General features: G+C 44.0%; 1 pseudogene; it reads left to right on the top strand.

The window, feature by feature from the left end:
* Positions 1-1,093: 1,093 nt before the first annotated feature.
* On the top strand, positions 1,094-4,760 carry LOC136392106 (calmodulin-binding transcription activator 1 pseudogene; annotated as a pseudogene).
* The last annotated feature ends 2,078 nt before the right edge of the window (positions 4,761-6,838 follow it).

Raw genomic sequence — 6,838 nt, 5'->3', positions numbered from 1 at the left:
CAAAATAAGAGCAGATGCTTTGTAAAACTACGCTGTTCTCAAGCTGTCCACGAGAGGACAGCAGAGAGCTGCACTTGCAATAGGTTCTGGATGGGCCATATTCAAGATAGTAATCAAGCGTCCACAAACCTCACAAGGTAGCAGTCACAAACAGCACGTTTGGGCCACGACAGTCAATGTAGAAAGCAGAAATGCAAGTTTCATAGGAACTGTATCTGTTCAGTACTCACAAAATGCACTTCTAACTCACTCCAAAAGCTGGTAGGCACTTGATTAGAAAACAATAACTCTTAAGTACAAGAAACATAAAGCAACAAATGATACAAATCTAACCCCCTCAATAGAAATAGTAGGACAAAAAGCTGAACATTCACAAGTGTCACCCCCTTGGGAAGAACGCAGACCTGTAAATCACATCCAGAGGAAGTGAAAGAAAGGAAACAGACAATACAGTTGCCTCCATGGGCCTGCACGACCTCTCAGAATAAAATTTGTAAGGAATGGCATCCTCTTGTTCCCATAGGTTAGATGCAGCCAAAAACACCATTTGCATCTGGGAAAGAGTGTACACAAGAGAAACTCACAATAATGGAATAGTAAAAAAGGCCTAGAACATGGCGAAGTCCACAGAATAAGCCTTTCCTGAGCTCCACCCACCTGATCCCTTCCCAGTTAAAGAGGAATACACCCTCTTTCAGACCAATTAGCCTCTGACAGCATTTTCTTCACCAGTAGCTAGCTCCTCACGTACTGCACCAGCAGTCCGGACTTTGGGCTCTCAAAACTGGGTCCTTCTGCATATGAAACAATCCTCTCAGGGTCTCTGTGATGACACTTACCAAGATCCCCATTTCGATAGTATTCACGAGCAAAAATGTATAGCTTAGCCTTGGCTCTCTTTCTAACGCCGCTCCTAGCCCTTGGTCCATCACCATCACCCTACACCCTATATACTACACCCTCACAGCTAAATCTACACTGAATACTCCACCCCTGACACCCAACACTCTGTTCCTATCACCATAGGCCCCAACCTTAGCCTTACCAGTAGTGACCAACTTAGAGCTGTCACCCCAAACCCACACACCTGATAATGCAAACTGGACCGTGGGCACAGAACACGGGTAACAGCCGAAAGCCAACCCCTGACACTGGAGGCCTGGTGCCGGACACTGGACTCCAGACCCAGAGCATGGACTACAGTTTCAGGCTGGACCCTAGGTACATGCACAACATCAGAACCCGAGCCACAAACCATAGCCAGCGCCAGACTTGATATTCCCGATGCTGAACACCAGACCCTGAGGTTAAAAGATCTATCCTCCAGTTCCAAAGCAAGATCTCCAACCCCAAAGCTGGTAAGCCTTCCACTCTAAATGCCTCACTTGAATGGGGGAGAGGTCATTGGATGCAATGAAATACAATAAAATGAAACAGGATGGAAACACAACAAGCATCAGTCTGCTACTGGCAAATGACAGTAAATCTATTGTAAATGAAGGGTATGAAAAACAAGGAAAAGATGTGACCTCAAGACCAATGACTTCTGCGAAAATTACACAGCTAACCAGACAGAAAAATAATGGCCCACGACATGCAAGGAATCAGTTCCACATCCCAGCTCCAACAGCACACTGTGATCCACAACCAACACTTAGCAAAACTCACAGAAAAAACAAATGACCACTTGCACATGACTGTTAGCAGTCCTTGTTCCTAGAGAAGATGATATTCCATGCTGAAATGACAAAGCAACCTGCCCTTACAGAGAGCGCAGGGACCGCAATTGAGAAGCTAGATGTAAGCAATGTAGACACTAGCGTAGGAAAGTGTGGACCATTAAACACTAGTTGTGCAAAGGCAAAATGGTTTAGCCATTATGTACTGTACTTCCCCCTTCCAGAATGCAATAACATTATTGTGTTGAATGACTCAAATTTCAAATACAGACATTGAAGGCATACATTCAAGCAAACATATCCCTAAATTTTCACAGTGATACTATTGTCAGTAACCTAGACAGAGAAAGCATGCCAATGTCCACCATTGATGGAAGGACTGAGGCATCCGGACCCTGACTGACATGGTCAGGACTTTCTGGGTGCTTTAATTCTTATCAGGAAAATGTCATGGCGCAACTCCAGGAGACTCAGAGAGCTCATGCATAAAAGGCAGAGGAAGGGAAACAAATGCAAAGATTCCTGTAGAAGTGACAAGATCACAGTCATAGGCACAGGTGGTTTGGGGCTCCTTGAAAAGAAATGCACAGGAAGAGCCCTCCAAAAGAGCAAGCGAAGATACACACCTGTGTATGAAATGGGAGAGGTGAGTGGGTATCCCCAGTGGAGAAGGAACAATATGTTGCCTCATGGTTATAAAAAAGCCAGAGACCACACAAGCAAGACGCGATCAGAAATGGAAGGGAAAAATGAACCTAGGAAACAGCCACAGGTTCTCGTGATGAAAGCTTCCTTGGGGGCTTCCAAGTTTTCTATCCAAACAAAATGAGCATCTTACAAGAGATTTTTTCTCTTAAGAGGTGCTATACCAAATACGCCCACTAGACGGCAGCAAAAGAAATGTTTTCTTTCCCAGTGACCTCAACCCTGGCGTTCTTCTCAAGATGCACAATGCATAACAGCATGCAAAGCATGAGAAGAGATGGCATCCAGAAAAACCAAAAGTGCTCATCACTACAGCTCTGGGTCATCTTAGTAAATGAAGAAGGCATGACACATAACAGACAGCAGACCCCAAGTCACTGCCCCAACACACACCCAAAGCCAAGGATACTATTGCAAAGCACCCCTTATGGTCATGGGCCTCCAACCAAAACCTCTTGCCTACACAGGATACAGAATGTTAATACAAAAGTCAGACAGGAGACAGCAGAGACAGACATCAGACTCCTCGTGTCAGATTCCCTGCATCAGGACCAAGATCCGTAGGCCACCTGGAAGCGCACCCAGTATGCCAGACACCCGTATTCAGAATACATAATGGCTGGAAAGCACAGACTGTCCTGGCGGAAGAAATCTCTGAAACCATACCCAGAAAGAAGGGCTGGAGCCACACAGGAGACCCCTGATGCCACATGAGAGAGCTGAGACAGATATACTACTAGAAACAGACCCATCATTACAAAATGAAAGCATCAGTGACAGAATGAGCAAATGAGTTCATGAATGAGGGAATAAATAAATAAATAATTAGATCCCTAAGTAGAGGAGCACATAGCCCCAGGACCCCGAATCCACACAGCATAAATCACAAAAACTTGTTTAAAAGCAAGAGAAAGATAGAAGATGAAGACGTAACTCTCAAAACCTCCCAATTCCAGCACACCCTGCATCATTACACTGAAAAGGCCAAAGGAATGAACAGAAACATCACTCAGCTTGGCTGGAACACACCTGTGTTCTGTCAGGAAGAGCATCTGCAGGAGCCGGCAGTGTCCCAGGCATTCATGACAGATCCACAGCCCTTCTCACCTGGGGAGAGAAAAGCAAAGCAATAATTTTGATCGCACCTTTTCATGTCTAACAGGTAGGTTTATGATCGACTCAACACACTCAAATAAACACTAGACATCAGCAGTCAATTCAGGAACATCTGGAACAATACCACATGCAAACACCCAAACATAATGCAATATTGGAGACAAAAATCTGAATAGTGGGTAAAAAAGGGGACTGCATCACAGATATAAAGTAGATGCTGTGCAGGTGAATTTTGACAACGTAAAGAGATGTGACATATTCCTTTTGATTATGTCATCTCTAAAATGATAGCGCAGGGAAAGTTAGGCAAGGAGCTAAACAACAAACTAATACTGGCCGCATTAATATTTACAACTAAGCTGACTGCGCCAAAGCTGTTTTCCTGAACCAGGAGCTTCAAAGTAAGTCTCTCAGAGTGACACAGAGGCCAGGCGTAAGGGCTGTCTCCTTCCTTACGCATTTTACTTCAACCTGACGAATGGAAACCTTGGATCCTCTTCATCCCCACCTTGGAAACTGTGAAGAAACTCCAACATCCGCAAGAGAAATTGGAAGATATCACAGTCATTGTCATTCAAAGGAGAATAGATCAGTTAAAATGCTCAACTCTGATGGTAGAAAATGGCAACATGCACATAACCCCCAAATGAACCTTGCATGCTATGCCTCATTGCTTCCTTCTAAAGAGGACAAACAGGGTGCCCGGTGGCGGAGGGACAAGGCGCGCGCTCGGGGTCCGGGCAGGGGGGGAAGGGGGAGGAGGAGGAGGGAGGAGGAGGAGGGGAGGGGCGGAGGAGGAGGAGGGGAGGGGCGGAGGAGCGGGAGGAGGGGGAGGAGGGGAAGGAGGGGGGAAGGAGGGGAGGGGCAGAGGAGGGGGGAGGAGGGGGAGGAGGGGGAGGAGGAGGAGGAGGGGGAGGAGGGGGAGGAGGGGGAGGAGGAGGAGGAGCGCTGAGGGGAAATGGGGGCCGAAAACGAGCCCGAAGAGCGTTTCCCAAAGTGTATTCTGCGGAACTAGTTAGTACCTACTGTGTTCTCAACACCTTGCCACCTCTAGAAGATGATCATGGGAACCGCAATAGTAGTCATGTAAAAATCCTTTTACTGAAAAAGCTGCTTGAATGTCTGCCGAAATGTTCAAGTTTACCCAAAGAGAGGCACTGTTGGAACACTAATGAGAGAGCATGACGCAGCCGGTCTTTTGGATTTCTTTTTAATAATGTGTGACCCTTCACCTTTAATTCCCTGACCTGCATTACCGTGGTAACCATTTCATTTTTTAATTTCATTTCATTTTTAAATTTTGGTGTGCAAGCTGTAACATTTCATCTCTCAAAGTGTAACACGCTGATTTCCTCAAATAGAAAGATCCTTTGAGCGATAAATTTGCAAAATGCTGTCTTCATTTTCTGTATTAAAATTCATTTCATGATATTTTCAAACAACAGCTCAGATAAGGGCCTAATATCCAAAATATACAAAGAACTCATAAAACTCAACAACAAACAATCCAATAAAAAAACAGGAAGAGGACATGAACAGACACTTCTCCCAGGAAGAAATACAAATGTCCATAGATATATGAAAAGATGCTCATCTTCTTTAGCTATTAGAGAAATGCAAATCAAAACTGCAATGAGATACCACCTCACATCTGTTAGATTAGCTATTATTAACAAGAAAGGTAATAGCAAATGTTGGAGAAGCTGTGGAGAAAAAGGAACCCTCATCCACTGTTGGTGGGAATGTAAAGTAGTACAACCATTATGGAAGAAAGTATGGTGGTTCCTCAAAAAACTGAAAATAGAACTACCTTATGACCCAGAAATCCCTCTACTGGGTATATACCCCCAAAACTCAGAAACATTGATACGTAAAGACACATGCATCCCCATGTTTATTGCAGCATTGTTCACAGTGGCCAGGACATGGAAACAACCAAAAAGCCCGTCAATAGATGACTGGATAAAGAAGATGTGGCACATATACACTATGGAATACTACTCAGCCATAAGAAATGATGACATCGGATCATTTACAGCAAAATGGTGGGATCTTGATAACATTATACAAAGTGAAATAAGTAAATCAGAAAAAACCAGGAACTGTATTATTCCATACGTAGGTGGGACATAAAAGTGAGACTAAGAGACATTGATAAGAGTGTGGTGGTTACAGGGGGAGGGGGGGAGGGGGGGAGGGAGAGGGGGAGGGGAAGGGGCACAAAGAAAACTAGATAGAAGGTGACAGAGGACAATCTGACTTTGGGTGATGGGTATGCAACATAATTGAACGACAAGATAACCTGGACATGTTATCTTTAAATATATGTATCCTGATTTATTGATGTCGCCCCATTAAAAAAATAAAATTATTAAAAAAAATTCATTTCAGTTTTAAATAAATAAGTAAAGAGGACAAACAACCCTCCCTCCAACCTCAGGGATCTCTGAGCTGTAGATAGAACACAGAGTAGCGAGGCCAAATGACCAAAGTCAAGACACGCACGGGCACAGATGTCTCATTTCTATGAAAGAATATCTCACAAGCAGCCCATAATCAAAAATGAAAGAAACAAACTGGCAAAGAACACTATCAGTGGAAGCAATCATTGAAGCTACCACAGGCACACCTGTCTTCCTGCAAAAGAAAACCAAAACTCAAGAGATTTGCTCTATGAACGTGCTATTCCCTAAATGTTCTCAAGAAGACAGCCAAAAAAAAATTCCTCCCACGGCCTCAACTCTGCTGTTATTTCCGAGATGTACACTCCATGGCAGTGTGCAGCAGACTGAGAGGAGACCTCACAGCCCGAGTCTTCAACACAATCCTAACACTACCCCTGAGTCTTCACCCTAACCCTAACCCTGAGTCCAACCAAACCCCCTAAACTTAACCCAGTTTATTTCTAACACCTAAATGTGGAATTCCAGCTTAAACCCTCAACCTCAACTACCTCATGTTATCACCCAAGGCCAAACCGATAGATATCACCCTAGAATAAACCGTAAACCCAGCCAGTACCATTCCCTAACCCAAGTGCTAGCTTCGAACATTCTAGCCCTAAGCAACCCACAGTGACACCCTGACAGGAAATAACCCACTATCTAGAGTGATTTTCAACCTTTTTTGAGCCGCAGCACATTTTTTACATTTACAAAATCCTGGGGCACACCACCTACCAAAATGACACAAAATGACACTCTGTTAGAATTTATTTAAACTTTAAATAAAGTACATTTATTAAAAAAAAAGTTAAATAAAAAAGGATAACCCCCTCATATATACAGTCCCATGTAACACCTCTCATATATACAGTCCCACGTAACATCCCCTTATAA

Source organism: Saccopteryx leptura, chromosome 2 (genome assembly GCF_036850995.1).
Source record: "Saccopteryx leptura isolate mSacLep1 chromosome 2, mSacLep1_pri_phased_curated, whole genome shotgun sequence".
NCBI lineage: Eukaryota > Metazoa > Chordata > Mammalia > Chiroptera > Emballonuridae > Saccopteryx > Saccopteryx leptura.
This window is presented reverse-complemented; position numbering and strand designations above follow the sequence as displayed.